The sequence below is a fragment of the Hippopotamus amphibius genome, chromosome 6 (assembly GCF_030028045.1).
Source record: "Hippopotamus amphibius kiboko isolate mHipAmp2 chromosome 6, mHipAmp2.hap2, whole genome shotgun sequence".
Taxonomy (NCBI): Eukaryota; Metazoa; Chordata; class Mammalia; order Artiodactyla; family Hippopotamidae; genus Hippopotamus; species Hippopotamus amphibius.
In genome coordinates this window covers 15811396-15829607 of record NC_080191.1, presented here as the reverse complement: position 1 = coordinate 15829607, position 18212 = coordinate 15811396, and the positions used below count along the sequence as shown (strand labels likewise).

At 32.9% G+C, this 18212-nt stretch overlaps 1 protein-coding gene across 4 annotated transcripts in view; it reads right to left on the bottom strand.

Annotated features, from left to right (window-relative positions):
* Window positions 1–18212, bottom strand: part of ASCC3 (activating signal cointegrator 1 complex subunit 3) — a 330464-nt gene that overhangs the window by 210251 nt on the left and 102001 nt on the right. The gene's annotated exons all lie outside the window — the stretch shown is intronic.

The window sequence follows — 18212 nt, the reverse complement described above, 5'->3', positions numbered from 1 at the left end:
GAAGCTGAGGCCTATTATTTATTGATAATACTTAACCTTTCAAAATTTTCAAATATTTTGCAGCTTTAATTAGATAGCCCTTGAGAACTAAGGAAAAACACTTATGTTAAGGGATTTGCAAGTATGAAAGACCACATAGATAATCTACTCTTTAATATTTAATACATATCATATTCCTGAGAAAGAGAAGTAATATTTTCAAAATGATACTAATATCTGTGGTTAGTGAGTTGCCATCTTACCACTTAATCATGGCAGGATTTTTCTGAAATGTAATAAGTAATTAGAATACTTGGGATGAGCATCATAGTTATCTTGACATTTTCTTTTATTTTTACATCCTTGTTTATAGGGAAACCAGACTGCTTCTAAGGATGTTATGTATTACAATTTTACAATAGAAGAAATTCTGATTTTTCATGATATACTTTGCAAACAGGGGTCCTGAACTAATTTAAAAATAAATTTTCTAATTACTTTGCTGTTTTTATGTGGTTAATGTCCATAAGAATATGAAATAATCACATGATAAAAAAAGTAACTAAATATTGATGTAAAACAAATACAACAGAAGAAAAAAAAATTAACAGAATATAACCCTTACTCCTCTCTTCATTCCTCTAATATTAGGAAACAAACTATTTTTTTGCAAAGGAATACTCGTGAAACAGGCAAAGTTGTTATTCTAAATTGTTTTCAGTGACTGCAAAGGTAGTTAGATTCCTGAGAGCATTTAAATTATTCTCTAAGAAAAGGATCTCACATAATACACAATTTGCATTTGCTAGACAGATTTTTATTCATTAAAAATTATAGCTCTCTCACTACCCCCTCCAACCCAAGTATATTAAGAAGAACAAAACAGTTAAAAGCAGTAGTTTACATGTAGAAATGGGCTTTTTTACTCAAAGCATTTTAATGTATTTTATGAGGAGCTATTAAAACTTGCAAAAGTAAAAATAATCAACAACTAACACTAAGAACTCCATGACGCTTCCAAGTAATTTATAACTTACTTACTAATGAAAGTAATGAGACGTTCTTCAAAATAGAACTCTCATTACTTCTTAATGGCATGCCTTTAATGCAGGAAATAGTTATCCTGGCAAATAATATTTATATTTCATCAAGGGATTTTGAAAGTGGTAGCCTTCTAATTCCATTGTGTATAAACACATGGTTAAGCTTTTTAAAACTGACTGTTCTCTTAGAGACCAAAGCTTTCACATTTCAGGTTCTATTCCCATTTTTTGATATATCTCAATGAAAGGAGGTTTAAAAATTCATTTTGGTTATTAGTTGCTTAATTAGATAAAACTGCAAATACAAATGAAAAAAACTAGAAAAAGAAAAATGTTTAGATTTATGAAGGACTGAAAAATCATTACTGCCATCAAAAACACACTAATTATGCTGTGCAGTCACTTAAAAAATTAAGCTTAAACAGTCAAGAATCACCTTCAAAATGCAAAAGAATATTGTTGTCTTTTATTCTGCTTCTGAAATAATATTAAGAAAACAAATACCAAAACCAAACAAAGAAGACAACTAGGGAAATCAGGAGCAATTGTAACAAATACTAATACCACACTAATTTCTAAACTAAATCAATACCTAGAATATTTAGATTTCACCATGAAGACTCTAGGTTTTTCAACTGGTTTAAAATTTTGCTTAAGTAGCTTAGTAAATAGTGATTTTAGATGATTAGCTTTCTTCACTGTTTTATTAAACAGGTTCATAGTGTTTTAATGAGCCAGATCAATGATTTTATCCTGAATGTCCCTAGTTATACACGACAGAAGTTCAGATCTGTACAAAATCCAGGCATTGAAACAAATTCTTTTGTGCTGATAAAAGTTTCATTGTGCCTCATTTCCACTTCCTCTTAGTTTTTTATTCCATATTTTATCAAGCAGTTTAAATTTATGTTATCTTCTTTTTAGCTCCTCACAGAAAATATAGCACTGTGTGGGAGAGGGAAGTAGGGGAGGATGGTGATTATTATGATTATTATAAGTAAGCTGTAAAACTGTGCTGTATTTTCCAGAGCAAAATATAATCGGCATAGAAATATGGCAATTCAATGCCTAGATATGTAATATAAAAAGACACGGACTGGAAATTAAGCTGGTTTCTAATATGACTATAGATAATGATAGAAAAGGATAACACCAAAAACAATTCTGTAATGACAAATTTTGAAATGACAAACTGATGAAAAAGCTATTTCCACTCACTAATTCGAATGTGTTACAATGTTGGTGCTCTACAGGGTTCTGCAAATGTCAATGTTTTTATTAAGCATTTACACCAATTTTTCAAAACTTAATGGGCTTTTATTTTCTATTATATATGCTTTGTTTTTTAGTAGAACACATTTCTAGCCAATCATGTACACTTTTTGATTTCTCTAATAGAAAACGTTTGAAAACACTGTAAACAAATATCCAAGCAAGAGTTAAAAAAAAAAAACATAAAATACCCATACAATGTTGTGTACTACTGTGAGGAGAAGGCTCTGCAGGGCCCTAGGAAGCTAGAAGCAGGGATTTCTCAACCGTACAACTGCGAATTGAATCAAAACTGGTTCAGTACCAGAAAAGGCTGATGTTTGTAAACATTCCCTTAAACTGAGGCCCAGAGACTGTCAGTCTAAATTCTACAAAAGGGGAGTGGCTGAGCGACACTTGGCTTCTTTCTCAACTGTCCCAGGACCCTTTTGTACATCAGAACACTGTATGCCCCATAACAAAAGGCAATGCATGTGCATGCATGTATTCTGCCTCAGCTTCTGCTCTGTTACCACAGCGCCTCCTTTAAGCACTATACCGCACTGTCCAGTAGAATCCTCTGTGACGGCAGCAACGTTCTATCTGCATTATCTAACTTGGTAACCACTGGTGACTACCAAGTGGCTAAAATGAGCTTAGTACAAATGAGAGAGAGAACTTTGAATTTTATTAAATTTTAATTTAAATAGTCACGTGTGGCTAGTGGCTACTGCTCTGAACAGCACTGCTCTATATTCCCAATTTAATTAATGAGGAATACATGGCAGGTTTGTAATAAAAAAGGCAGAATACAAAGCAGCTTGTTTGTATGGTTTTCTTAAAAGATAGCTATTGCTTATTAAGAATTTATTATTGCCAAGCACTGTTCTAAACACTTCACATGTATAAAATCAATTAATCTCCACAAACCACTATGCCATACTACCATTCATTAAATACATGAATATATTTTGACACAAAAAAAAGAAACAGGAAGTATACACTTAAAATAACTTACAACTGGACATGTTTTTGTTTGCTTATTTTTAAATTTTTCTGCAATGAAAGAATATGCTTTGAAAAGGGAAGAGAAACAATTAAAAACTAAAAGTATTAAAAATAATTAACTACTCTAAAAAGATCTATAATCCTAGAGTGTTGTGGATAATCTCTTCCTATTTTTCAAAATATTTCTAATTTCTTTTAGTCACTTTGGCTTCCACTGCCATTAAAGCAATGTTTTCAGAAGGTTCAATTTTTGCAAAATAATTAAAAATAAACAGCTACAATCCTCCAATTCACACTTTTATAACATGTTTTCTCTCTATGGTTACTACGTAAAATTGCATAGTAATAGATGGAAAAAAGTTATAAAAAAATCAACCAAAATATATAGAATTTATATGGAAAAGAAAAGACCTGGAATAAACAAAACAACTCTGAAGAAGAAAAAACTTGGAGAACTTATTCTACCTGATTTCAAGACATATTATATAGTTATAGTAATCAAGACAGTGTGGTACTGACATAAAGATAAACATACAAATCAATGAAACATAATAGAATTCAGAAATAGTCACATATATGGTCAATCAGTTTTCAGTAATGGTGCCAAGGTAATTCAATGGAGAAAAGACAACTTTTTCAACAAATGACGTCAGAACAACAGATATTCATCTGCAAAAACAAAACAAAACAAAAAACAAAAACACCTCAATCCGTACTTCTTACACAAAAATTAACTCAAAATAGATCACAGCCTAAAATTAGGAGCTAAAACTATAAAATTTCTAGAAAGAAAACATAAGGAAAAAATCTTTCTTATCTTGGGTTTGGTAAGTATTTTAAAAACAGAACACAAAAAGTATGCACTATGAAAGAGAAAGTCAATAAATTAGGACTATTAAAATTTAAAGTGATTACTTTTCAAAAGACACTATTACAAACATGAAAAGGCAAGCCTACTAATGGGAAGAAAATATTTGCCAAACACATATCCAACACAGGACTTGTATTTAGAATCATACAAAAGTCTTATGACTCGATAGTAAGACAAACCACCCAATTAAAATACTTTAAACAGGGCAAACAACTTGAAAAGATACATCACCAAAGAAGACATATAGATGCCAAAAAGACAAATGAAAAGATGCTCAACCATCATTAGTCATTAGGGAAATGCAAATTAAAATCACGAGATGCTACTACACACCCACTAGAATAGCTAAAATTAAATAGCTGAAGTATTATAGAGGGTGTGAAACAACTAGAATTTTCATACATGGTTGGTGGGAATGTAAATAATTTCAGCCACTTTGGAAACAGTTTGGTAGTTTCTTAAAAAGTTTAATATGCAACTACCATGTCCCCAGCAACGCTACTCCTAGGTACTCATCCAGAAATGAAAGCCCTATGTCCACAAAAATGATCATACAAGAATGTTCACAGCAGTGTTACTTATAATAGCCAAAAACTGGAACCAAGGCACATAGCTGTCAATATTGAATGGATAAACAATTCATGGGGACTTCCCTGGTGGTGCAGTGGTTAAGAATTGGCCTGCCAATGCAGGGGACATGGGTTTGATCCCTGGGCCAGGAAGATCCCACATGCCACGTAACAACTAAGCCCATGTGTGACAACTACTGAGCCTGTGCTCTAGAGCCTGCAATCCACAACTACCGAGCCCACGTGCTGCAACTACTGAAGGCTGCATGCCTGCAGCCATACTTTACAACAAGAGAAGCCACTGCAATCAGAAGTCCACGCACCATAACGAAGAGTAGGCCCCGCACACAACAATAAAGACCCAATGCAGCCAATGAATAAACAAAAAGAGAGAAATAAATTTAAAACAACAACAAAAAAACAATTCTATATCCATGTAACACAGTATTAATTACTTTGCTAAGTAAAGGTTTATTACTTACAAAGGAATAAACCATGCAACAACATGGATCAATATCAAAATAACCGAGTAAAAAAAAGGCAAGATTTCCAAAAAGCATACACTGTATTATTACATAAATTTTTTTATTGTAAACAAATTTTCATTTTAATGACAGAAAGCATTTCAGTGGTTGCCTGAGGATGAGAGTGGCAGATGGTGAGAGATGGATTACAAAGGGATGTGAGGAAACTTTAGGGGTGTTGAGTATGTTCATTATCTTGATTGTGGTGATGGTTTCATGGGTATGCACATATGTCAAAACTCACTAAATTGTTTAAATATGTATGTTTTTTGCACATTAGTTATACTTCAATAAAGCTGAAATAAAATGTTTAAAGATCAACTAGCATGCTTGCATTAAATATAACATGCAGTAGTACCTAGTGCTTTTCTTAGAATATAATTATTATTTTCCTTTCTAGTAAGAAAAGTTTCAAATTTTGGAACGAATGAATAGCTTTAATTCTCTTATTTAAAAAAAAGCTCAAATTTAACATAAAAGACTTCTTTTAAACCAAGCCTTCAAAAGGTTTTCTCCTAGAATCAATTCCATAGATTACTATTCTGCCAAAGGAATAAGTCAAAAGCATACTCTACTTACTGCCAGATAAGTACCACTTACACTTAACTACACTGTGGCTTCTAAAACTGGGGGGGAGGCCATCAATTTTTCTTTTCTCCTGGATTGTAAAAGCCAGCATAGTTCAAAGCGTCAATGTAGCAAAAATCAAGGGTATACTCTGGGGTTATTTCTCATGAGGTACAATGGGTTAGGAGAAGAATAAAGAACCCAATGAAGACGCAGAAAGAAACTAACATTTGTTGAAGGCCAACTGTGTGCAAAGCTCTAACTTCAAAACACCTTTTATATGCTATATTAAATATCAACAGTAAGACACTTAAAATATTTTAGTCTTCTATAACTTGAGAGAACAAAGCACTATACAATGAAAATGTTTTTAAGGCAAATAGGAAAGACCAGGTATTATTCTTTTAGACTATTAGCTTTTGAGGCTTGGCCCTGCCTTAAACAGGATTGACTCCCCAACACAAAGCACTATGCCTTACACCCTATAGATAAGGTGCCAAATATTTCTTTAAAATAAAAGAAATATGTACAATATATAAATTAGACAGCAATGAGACTTAGGTACCCTACTAAAGTACCAAAGAAAATAATTTTTATTTTTTAAATATAGAAGTTCCAAAATTAGCTTGCATTCAGATGTACTTTCAATAATAGAGAAAAAAAAGAATTATAACTGGAACACCAAGAACTAGATAACCCATAACCCATCCTATGAGTAAGCCTAGGGGAGTGCATCATATATGTAACTATCAACCATCAATAGAAAAGACAAAGAATGCTTTCAAGGGAACTAGACTCAATGAATCCCTGGACTTAAGGAAATTTAAGTCTATGTTTATGGTTAAAAGTGAACAAGAAGACATTTGTGGTAATGTGATTGATAAACGTGAAAGGAAAGGAAACCCCTTAACCTAGAGTTCATGAAGAATCAACTCAAAAACTAGAAGAGATAATTTTGTTCTTCACTATATCAACTTAGCTTCTGAGACATTATCCTCTTTGGCTCTTTTCCCTCAATGTTCAATCTGCTATGAGTGAGTAAGCAAGTAAATAAATGTTATTTTTAAGTAAAAGTCATAAGAAGTGCACAGTTAACATCTTATATCCAATAAAGGGAGTACTCTGCAGCCATCAAATGTCATGCAATACGAACTAATCCTTAATAATATGTGAAAATAATTACTGGAAAAATTTAACAAAATAATAAACAATAAACTTTCATTTTTTAAAGTTCTACATTCTTGCCTAGAAAAAAATATATTAAGAGGATTGTAATTCTCTGTATCTTTAAAACTTTCTGTATCTACAATGAGCATGTTATCCTTTGGAATAAAAAAAATGTGGAATATAGAAAGTCTTAAAATAAAATTAACTTTTAAATCACACTGATTTTAAAAAATGGCACAAAGCTCCACTTAGAAATGTAAAATTATGCAACAAAATACACAGAAACTCACCTTTACAATACAAAATAGTTTAAAATAAGTGATCTAACATAATATTTATTTATCATAACATGCATAGGTATGTTCTCTAACTTTGTGGTGACTTTGATTATGCAAGAACAATAAGCAGTAAATATTTCTATGTAATGAATTTAATAAAGGTTCAAATCAATGATGAATCCAAGTACCATTAGTTTCCTTTAGGAAAATTATTTATGGCTGTAGTGGCACGAAGCTTTGCAAAAATAAGATTTCACATACTTCCAGTTTTGATATATAAAAATAATTTTGTTTACAAAGTATAAATTCAAGGGAAGCTATTTAGATCAGTCATAGAAACAACAGAAAGCACAGCTCTACACAAATCCTAAAATTAGCCAGCTCAGGACTTGCATTTTAGGTTTATAGCAACTTTGTAGTTCTGTTGCAGTGTTTGCCAGAGGAGCCTTTTTGACAATTTCCTTGACGCTCCCCCAACAACAGAAAACTTGCTTTCAAATCAAGAACTACTTGAAACTAAAAAAATTGCCCAGCACTATCAAGCTCTCAGGATCTCATAAGGCTGTATTTTGACATCATACCATAATCAAACTAAAACTTTCTGAAGAAAGCGTTAAGTATTTGGTATTGTTCAAGAAAGTGCAAGAATTCAGATTAACGTTGGATGTTTTCATTCATCAGATCCTTTAAGCAGAGATTTTTTTTTTAATTCCAGAGGTAAGTGATAAGAATAAACTCACAATTTCAAAAAATATCTCAGATACTAATAAGTATATTGAATGCCCTATGTTTCTGTGGATGCCTTGGGGGAAGAAACTTGAAGATGTGCTTTAATTATGAAGTCCCTGCCCTACCCAAAGCAGCTCAGTTTTATAGGAACTGATTGTTCAAAGAGTAAATTATGCCTGCCAAGACAATACAGTTTCCCCAGAACTATCATATATGACTGGCTATATACTAATATCTGAGAAATGCATGCTGTATCATTAAGACTCATGAAATGTATTTGCCCTAGAGTCTTCAAGAATCATTCTAACATTAAAAAAAAAATTATTGGAGTATAGTTGGTTTACAATGTTGTGTTATTCTGCTGTACAGTAAAGTGATTCAGTTATACATATACATATATCCACTCTTCTTTAGATTTTTTTCCCATATAGGTCATTACAGAGTACTGAGTAGAGTTCCCTGTGCTATACAGTAGGTCTTTATTAGTTATCTATTTTATATACAGTAGTGTGAATATGTCAATCCCAACCTCCCAACTTATCCCTCCCCTGCTTTCTCCCCTGGTGGTAACCATAAGATTGTTTTCTATACCTGTAATTCTAATTTTGCTTTACAGATAAGTTCATTTGTAACATTTTTTTGGATTCCACATATAAGCAATATCATACGATATTAGTCCTTCTCTGTCTGACATTACTTCACTCAATATGACAATCTCTAGGTCCATCCATGTTGCTGCAAATGGTATTATTTCATTCTTTTTTATGGAGTAATATTCCATTGTACATATGTACCACATCTAACTTTTATAAAATAAGAAGCTCACTAACCAAATCTATGTTTAAGAACCACAAACTTTTATATAGCATAAGGTTTACAAAACTTTTCAGCTGCTTTTATGTCATAACTAACAAAATAATATTACTCTAGTACCTAACTATATATATATATATATATATATATATATATATATATATAACTATATATATATATATGCCACCACTCATATACAAAATATTGATCCCCAATACAGGAAAACAACCAGCACAGCACAGCTAAAATCTGTAGTGTCCCACTAAAACTGAAAGCCATGCAAGTCTGTACAGATTTCAGTGAATGCTGTGCTCATCAGAGGTACTCCAGGATTATAATTCCCAGGTCATGGCACTCTCTGCTTTATGAAAGAATGGTCACAGGGTTGCCTCACCTGAAACGAGTGAACCATTAGAATTCACTGTGCAGAACTGTATATATTTGTGTGTATTTGCTCCCGCAATCCAGATTCCAGGGGAGAGGGCCCACTGCTTTCATCTGATTTTCACTGGTCTTGACCCAAACATATCTGAGAACAGTGCCCTTAGGTCATTCCCTCATGCTCACTTCCAATATAAATCCAGGTTTACACATTAAAATTTGCCTCAAGATGGAGAGATTCATTTGTATGACCAACAAAAATATTAACACCCCAGTTTTTCATTTAAATTATATAAAATGAAGCAAAGCTGATTTTTTCAATTACAATTATATGAAATATTTTAAAAACTGATAATCATCTTTAATAGTAAAATGGTTCCACTTTATTATTCTATATTTGGGCATTAATTCAATTACAGAAAATAATAAATGCCTATCATAAGCTCACTTCAAATCTTAGAATGCAACACAATTATGTTACTTCCTACCTTATACCTAAATCTTATCCTATAGGAGTTCCTTATCCAGGCTTCTGAATTTCTGATAAATACAGGATAAAATGAAGGTCACAAACTAGAAAAGGGGCCCCAATGCTTCCCAAACTAACCAAAGGCAGTGCTATATTACTGGCCTCCAAATTTATTAATGTGAATGCATTTTCCCAGAGACACCAAATGCAGGTCCATAATTGTACCTCCAATTCTAAGATTTAAAAAAACAAACAAAAAACAAAAACAAACAAAACAAAAAAACAAAAAAAATCCACAACCAGCTCTGAGAGACAAAGTATTTTTTTTAATCCTTCTTGGCAAAACCTGACCTGAACTGATGTGTAAATTTACACTTGGTGCGGAAAGTTTTGCAGTAAAAACATGAATGTGTTTGACTACAGGTTGCTGCCCAAAACCCCTCTGAAAACATTTTTTCATTATTAAGATCATGTTGCATGGTTTCAGTTTGCATGATGATTTTCACGGTCCTGCACTACCATGCAAAGCAAGCAGTGAGAACCCCAGCAAATACATGGAAGTCATCGATACTGAACACTTGAACATGAGGACGCATGGCATGTTTGTAATTTCCTAAATGAAAAGGAGACACAGATTACCCTTCCACTTAATAGAGACCCATAGATTCCTACATGCCAGAGCTATTTTTTTTAAAAGCTCCATAAAACCTATCATTGCATCTGCTAGAGAGATGTTGAGAATTTGTTTCATCAGATCACTTACTCTTCTCTTTTTAAGAGCCTCTGGAAATATTTTTGCTTCTTACCCTCAAGAATACTTTTCCTGGGCAAATGGTCACTATGATTTATAAACCAAGTCAGGCCTCTCTCCATAAATGTTATATGCATTAAGTGTATCAGTATTGTTCTGGGCCCCTCTTTTTAACCTGACCCTTTGCCTTTCTTAACTACCTTCAGTTTATATTATCTTGCTCTTTTGTGTTTGTTTAAGAGATTAAATCTTTTATGGAAGAGGAAGGGCAAAGTTAATGAGATTCAGGAAATCATAACCCCCAAGTATGGAGCATTTAGCATGTTTCATCAGATCTATTAGGAATTATGTGTGAAAACCCAAGTTACGTGACGTTATATTTCTAATTTACTTCAGAAATGTTACCAGAGTTTTTCTGGACTAGTTTGCCCTTCCAACTCAGTTTTGTTTATAACTCCAGATGTCTTTTCATGCTCTACATATTTAAAACCAAACTCACTATTCTTACAAGAAGTTATTTTGTCCTATTGTATTCAGGTGCAAAACTGTATGCTAGGAAAATGTTATTTTGGTATATTACACCCATTTACCCTCCAACCTGTCAGAATTATGTCCAGAACGTTAAATGGACCAAATTCTATTTACATGAGCCAACCAAAAGTTATACAATGACCACCACATAGATTTTGACCAAATTTTAAGACCTATGCAATAAACAGCTCAAGGTACCATATGTAAGGGTTCAGAATATGCTTAAGTAGAGTATTTTTTTACATAATTTTTTTCTTTCACAATCCAGAATACCAGTTTAAATGCAAAACTGTCAAATGTGGGGAAAATGTTAAGTATGAGAAAAATGAAAATAAACGATCTAATAAGCACAAAATTAAAAATATGCCTATCAAGCTATTTTTCTGCTTGTTCTCCTACTATGTAATAGGAAATACATAGGAAATGAAAGGGCCTACTTCAGAACACAGAGGTGGGAGAGTCTCTAAAGCTTGGATCTGGGCTTTACTAATCAATCATTCTGATCTAAGATTCAATCATCCTAATCTAAGATTTTTGATCAAAGATTTTTACCAATCTAACATTTTGAAGAGTATATCTTATTCAATTTGTTTGCTAATATATATCTAAGTCCCAAGTAACAGAAACAAAATAAAGCTGGTGATATTTAAATTTCTTGTAAGTCGAAATTGAAAATTAGAGAAAGGAGAAGTAAAAATTTTAATTAATATCTTAAATTTGACAGAATTTGACCAAGATCTCTAATAAGTACAAACAGCAGGAAGCTATTTTCTCACAATAAAAATGGCTATTAGCTGTCCTAAAATACCAGAATTAAAATTAAATAGATATGATATGGAAGGAGGTTGTGTTAAACGTCATAAAAGGGAATGGAAAAATGGACAAATAGAAAAACGCCTTCTATCTAGAGGAGGAAATTTCATTACTCTAAGAACATCCTGACATTTCTACAAGAGAAATCTAACATCAATGAAGAAGACACTGTGTTAAAAAAAGACAACTTTTTCTGAGGCCTTATTTTGGCACAGAGCAACAGTGTAGAGAAAAACATAATCTTTAGGCCTAATGGAACATATATCAAACACGAAAACGCTCTGTACACAATGTGTATAATTTCAAAGTATTTGATATTAACTACTAATCTATACACTATTTGATACTGCAATTTCTGATTCTTCTCGGGAGGACCTGAAGAGTTTATCATTAGTTTTATTTACTTATTCATTTTAAGATTTAATTTTTTTTTAATGTGGACCATTTTTAAGGTCTTTATTGAATTTGTTACAATATTGCTCCCGTTTCATGTTTTGGTAACGTGGGATCTTATAGCTCCCTGACCAGGAATCAAACCCCTACTCTCTGCATTGGAAGGTGAAGTCTTCACCAGTGGTCCGCCAGGGAATCCCTCATTAGTTTTAGACCATGATTAAATTCCAAATATTCACTCAATAACTGTGCTGAAAATTCACACTCCTTCTACAGTTAATGTATTTCAGCAATTTGTTTTAAGAAAGAAAAATTTCCAAGCCACTATTAGCAAGGAACAGAATTTTCTTGAATACATATATCAACACTACAAAATTTTAAAAGCATAATTATCCATAAAATATTTTAAGAAGCCATTAAGTGTTGAAAAGAAAGTTTGGTTTAAAACAAACTACTTTTAATATATTCAGGTTTGGTCAGAATCAAATACATTAAATCAAAGACCACAGCAACATACAACAGTTAGCTGATTTCTTAAAACTATCAAACGTAAGACTAACTCTTCTCCCTGGAACATGACTTCACTAAATCAGTGAAAATGTTCCAGGGTAGCAGTTCTCAAAGCAAGTTCTAGTAATAATTTTTTCTATAAAAGAAATGATCTATGTTCAATTAAGTTTGGAAAATGCTAGGTTAAAGTTACATAAGTTAAATTCATTGCAGGGCATCTTAGTTTTTCTTATACTCATAGGATTATCAGTCTCTAACAGGGGTCAGACGACCCGACTGTCTGACCATAGAACTCTGTCATTCACTCAGCAGCTCCCCAAAATACTGTACAGCCACACATATACCGGGACAATCTATTATTGAGTATAATAAAAGTTAAAATTTTTAATTATTTCTGTCATTTTCATTTTTGCTCCCTAAGGAATAATAAATAAAACAAAGAACGAACAAAATCCCCAAGTTAAATAAGTTCCCAGTTTTAGCTTTAACATAAAACCCTCGCATTAACTACTGACCACTGAAAAAGTGTGCAGCAAAATTTACCTTTGGCACATACAAAACTTCAGGGTAGCCCTCTACACAATTAGTGTCTGTCCCCAGGTACTGAACATCTTCTTGACACCTCACGCTCACACTAGCAATCCACCGGGAGCTATTCTCTCTCCTCTTCTACACAGACCAATCAGACCCGTTTAAAATCAGCTAAGACAAACGAATACACTTTTAACAAACTAATACTTTTAATGAAGCACAACAAATTAGCCCTCTAGAAGCATGTAGGATTAAGACACTTTTAGAGATACAAGTTCACAATTCAGCAAATAGCTATAAGGATGGTTTTTCATATACCTCAAATGTGTCCCTTAAAACTTATCGGCCTTGTTACAACTCAATTCTAGGTTTCTTTTGCAAAAATTTTACATTTTCTAGCTAAAAGTACTAGGTCAAGTGATAATTTTATAAAATGATCTGGTTAATTCAGTCAGAAGAGTCTATTTTTATTATAAATAGAATACATATGAATTTCTTAGATGTGAAGTTACTAAAAGTAAGTTTATACTTTTTTCAGTTATCTGACTACCTGGAAAACAATACAAAATAAACTATTTTAGGGTTACAAATGTCATTAGGAGGTTTAAGATTCACATATTTAAAGAATTTTTTTTTTAAAGAATAGGACATGAAAGTAATTTATCAAGGATTTTCCCCTTAAAACAAAGTCTGGAACTGCTATTAATTGAAGAAGCACTAGTACTTTAAAACTTGCTTTGAGTGGACATTTATATTTAATTAGCCAAACTTAAAATAACAAATGATGTTTCCAAATATAGTTAAAACTCTTCCTCACAAGTAAAAAATACAGGCTGAATGCTTTTGAACTTCTGAACTTTATACTGCTTTTATATATCTGTTTATGAAATTTTTTCTTCTCAGAGCTAACTATGTGGTTCTCTGTTTTCAACTTTTTTTTTTGGTGGGATCTTCCTGGAGCAGGGATCGAACCCGTGTCCCCTGCATTGGCAAGCAGGTTCTCAACCACTGCGCCACCTAGGAAGCCCCTGTTTTCAACTTTTAATTCAATAAAGTAACTTAGTAAAATACTTGGAAGTTCCAGACTTCCAAAACAAAAAAAAAATCAACTTTCTTTGTAATCCTGCACCTATATCTTACTCATTATTTTGTAATTGTTTTAATTGTTTGTTGTCCATTAGCATGAAAATAGTGAATTTTGTAACTTTCACTCAATAAAGCAGGATGAGCTGATGTAAACTCCCCTCTCCAGTTCAAAAACATATATGAGGAAATATTTAAAATAACACAAACATATGTACATTAAAACAGAAAAGCCAAAGACATCAGAGTCTAAGGCTGGACTACTTTCAAAGTTACTGAGACCAAACTGCTGTAATTTTTGTAGATTATATCACTGTCTATATAGACAATCAAAGATATTTATAGATAAGCTTTATAGATAAGCTAAATAAGAGCATGTAGCAGGACTGTGGGACAAAATATAAATATACAAAAATCAAGTGTTCTTAAACTCCAATGATAACTATTACATAACAGAAATTTACAGCAACAAATAATATAAGATCCTCAGAAACAAAAAATCTTAAAAAAGATGTATAAGACCCATGACAAAAATTATAAAACATTTTTGAAGGGCAAAAAGGACCTAAAAAGTGGAAAATATACAATGGTTATGGATGGAGAGATGACATGATAAAAGTGTCACTTCTCCCCCAAAGTATTCCATAAACTCAATGCAATCCTTATAAAATCCCAACAGATCCTTTGATGTAATGAAATTAGAGTCTGATTTCAAAATGGAAATGCTCAAGTAAAGACTGAAGCATAGCTAAGGTTATTCTGAAAAATGAGAATAAAATAAGGAGGTGGAATTTGCTTTACACTCAAGACTTATTCTAAAATAACAGTAATTAAAACAGCACAGTACTGAGGCCAGGCCAGACATAGACAACGATGTAACAACAGAAAGCTCCGTAACAGCCACAACAGTAGAATTTAGAATATTATAAAGATGGCATTTCAAATTTACCAGGAAAGTATAGAGAGAAAATGACAATGAAATAGTTGGCTTTCCTTAGGGAAAAAAAATAAAATTAGAACCCTGCCCTCACCAAAATAACAACTAAAATTCAGAGATGCTAAAGACTTAAATGTGAAAAACAAAACTTTAAATCTATTAGAAGAAAAATATAGGAGAAGGATCTCACAAACTTGGATTAAAGTACAGGCAGTCCTTGTTTTATTGCACTTCACTTTGCTGTGCTTTACAGGTAGTGTGTTTTTCACAAATTGAAGGTTTGTGGCAACCCTGCAGTATCAGATGATGGTTAGCATTTTTTAGCAATACAGTATTTTTAAATTAATGTATTACATTATTTTTAAGACAGTGCTACTACACATCTAATATACAACATTATGGTATACATATAACTTTTATATGAGTTGGGAAAACAAAAATTTGTGTGACTCACTTTATTGCAATACTCGCTTTATTGTGGTCATCTGGAACCAAACCAGAAATATCTCCAAAGCATGCCTGTAGTATTTCCAAGAAGATATAACAAACAGAAAAAGGCACAAACCATAGAGGATGTTGATAAATCTGACTGTACTGTAATTTTAAGTCTGTATGGCTGGGCAAGACAGAGTAGACACATTTCATCTTACCCTTATTTATTACGTCTAAAAAACCTAGACAAAATACATGAAACAGCCCTCAGAAGACTCTAAAAATTGGAAAACAGAAGTGAGACTGCATAGGGACCTCGGGATTCAAGGAATAACCTGGCAGTGAGTTACTTTCTTTCTTCTTTTCTTTGACTCTTATATAACCCAACCAGGTGCTGAAGAAGCTCAAAAATAGGAAAGCAAAAGGGTGCAGAACCCACCCCCAAAACAAAACAAAACAAAACACAAACACCCAAGATACAAGAAGTTTCTCTAAACAAAGTACTGATGGAGGGCAGCCCTGATGAACAGAAACTTTTTGACAACACCAGCCAAAAAGCATGAAAAAAAAAAATTGTTCCTCCCCAACCCCATTGCGTACTGAGACTGGCACTGAGGGTTTGGGGACATGTGTGGGAAAAGTCCTGGACAACTATCCCAGCCAGAGAGCAACAAATAACAAGATTTAAACAGGAACCAGAGTCTCTCAACACCATACCCAAAATGTGTAGGATACGACGAAAGATAACATAGAAACCAGGAAAATCTCAACTCAAATGAGAAAAGACATTGTCAACACTGATATGACAAAGATGTTGCAATTATCTGAGAAGACTTTTAAAGCAACTATCATAAAAATCCTTTAAAGAAGTTTCAAACACACTCAAAACAAATGAAACGTCTCAGCAAAGAAACGTAAGATATAAAGCAAAACCAAAAAAAAAAAGATAAGTTTATAACTGAAAAATGCAACGTAAATTAAAAACTCACAAGTAGGGCTCAATAGCCAGAATGCAGACAACAGATGAAAGGATCAGTGGACCCAAAGATGGATCACAATTATCCAATCTGAACAAGAGAGAAAACATGTTGAAGAAAAGAAAAAAAACAAAAACAAAACCAGATCTCAGGGTCCTGTGGGACAATAACAAAAGAACTAACATTCCCATCAGTGCAGTCCAAGAAGGAAAGGAGAAAGAGTAAAGGGCTGAAGAAATAAAGGATAAAAATTTCCCAAACCTGACAAAACACATAAATCTACAGACTTGAACCAAAGACAATAATTTGAATGGCAGTGTATATTTCTTTGGCGACCTTGGAGGTCAGAAAAAGTATCACATTTTTCAAGTTGTGAAAGAAAAAAACTTATAACCTACAAATTTATATCCAGCAAAAATACCCTTTAGAACTAGAGATGCAATAAAGACATCCTCATATTTTACAGAGAAAGGTAGCAACATTAAACGAAACATATACACAGATATCCAGATAAAACTGTAACCTGAGCATGTGCAAATTCTAACCCATTTCTCCTCCCCTTTTTTTTCTCACCCTCCACCCTTAAGTATATACACATTTTTAGTGAATAATCAATAAAATATATACCATAGGAAGAATCCCCTTGAGAGAAGAGTAAATTGGGACAGTGTGACAGGAAGTGAATGTGACATAAGCACATGCATACATGTATACCACACACACCCTCCCAACTAAGGTTGCTAGATGAGCTCTGAGCTGGCAGAATAATACAACAGAAATTCAGGGTTCCCTTTGCTGTTGCCTGAGCCTATCAGATCTGACAAAATCTTCCTCCATCCCCAGCCAAAATAGAAACAAAAACAAAACCTGAAATAACCCATCTCAACTTCCAAAGATGCACAGATAAACTCAGCCCAGTATAAGGATGAATAAATTTTTTAAAAAGGGGAATGGTTTCACAACTCAGAGCAAATGCCATGCTTTGATACAGAGTTACTGATAGGAAAGAAAAAATCTTTTCTAAATTTTCTGATCAATATTTTCACTGAGATTCAAAAGAATACTGCATCTATAATATCAGGAAAGAATGCAGAAGGGATAATCTGAGTTGAGGAAAGACTATAAGAAAAAGTGCAACTGCTCCAATGGAACCACCGAAAAGCAAAATGAATATTGTAAAATAGCAATTCTTGATAAAGAGTACATTGAGGGGGAGAAGTTTGAAATTAGTGGTAGATATAGAATAATGAAAAACAAGGTTGGAAAAGTAGACCGTTTTCATTGATGACAAACTTACTAAATTGTTCGAAGTTGCTTTTCAGTTGAATACCAAAGAGGTATCTGTTGCCTACACAGACTATTTCTCCTAACAATAAATCTTAGAATTACGTAATTTGCTCTTGTAAAAGGAAATTTTATATCAAACCTCAGTAAAATCATAACTGCTGCTAGACCTGACAATCCCTAGTGAACCACAAAACAGATCACAACTCCCATTATACTTAATTTATACAAGATTCTTAACAAGCTAGGTAGTTGGACTTAATTCAATAAGCAATAAAGAACCAATGAAAGTTTATGAGCAAGGAAATGATATGATCAGAA